This window comes from Panthera uncia, chromosome D1 (assembly GCF_023721935.1).
Source record: "Panthera uncia isolate 11264 chromosome D1, Puncia_PCG_1.0, whole genome shotgun sequence".
In the NCBI taxonomy this organism is placed as follows: domain Eukaryota; kingdom Metazoa; phylum Chordata; class Mammalia; order Carnivora; family Felidae; genus Panthera; species Panthera uncia.
Window position 1 is genome coordinate 110,146,688 of NC_064808.1, and position 403 is coordinate 110,147,090.

The following is a 403-nucleotide window of genomic DNA, read 5'->3' on the forward strand; positions in this document are numbered from 1 at the left end:
TCTGACGGTTGTGCGCAGGAGTTTCGGAGCTGAGGGCCGGAAAGCAGCACACAGACAACGTCTGGAAGGTAAAGTGCAAGTGTCTACCAAAAGGGGGAAATGGAGATGTGCAGAGAAGGCTGTGTTCAAGCCACAGGAGGAGACCTGGACCGTGCACATGGACAGGCCCCAGGCAGGTCACAGCTGCTGTCACGATGGGCCCAGGCAGGTCACAGCTGCTGTCGTGATGGCCCCGGGCAGGTCACAGGTGCCATCATGGTGGCCCCAGGCAGGTCACAGCCGCTGTCATCATGGCCCTAGGCAGGTCACAGGTGCTGTCACGATGGGCCTTGGGCATGTCACAGGTGCCATCATGGTGGCCCCAGGCAGGTCACAGCTGCTGTCATGATGGCCCCAGGCAGGT

At 61.0% G+C, this 403-nt stretch overlaps 1 long non-coding RNA gene across 1 annotated transcript in view; it reads left to right on the forward strand.

Annotated features, from left to right (window-relative positions):
* The first annotated feature begins 262 nt into the window (after positions 1 to 262).
* The window catches only part of LOC125910830 (uncharacterized), a 575-nt gene continuing 434 nt past the window's right edge, over positions 263 to 403 (forward strand). Inside the window, exon 1 of the long non-coding RNA XR_007454188.1 lies at positions 263 to 344. This is a non-coding gene — a long non-coding RNA (uncharacterized LOC125910830). The remainder of the gene's footprint in view (positions 345 to 403) is intronic.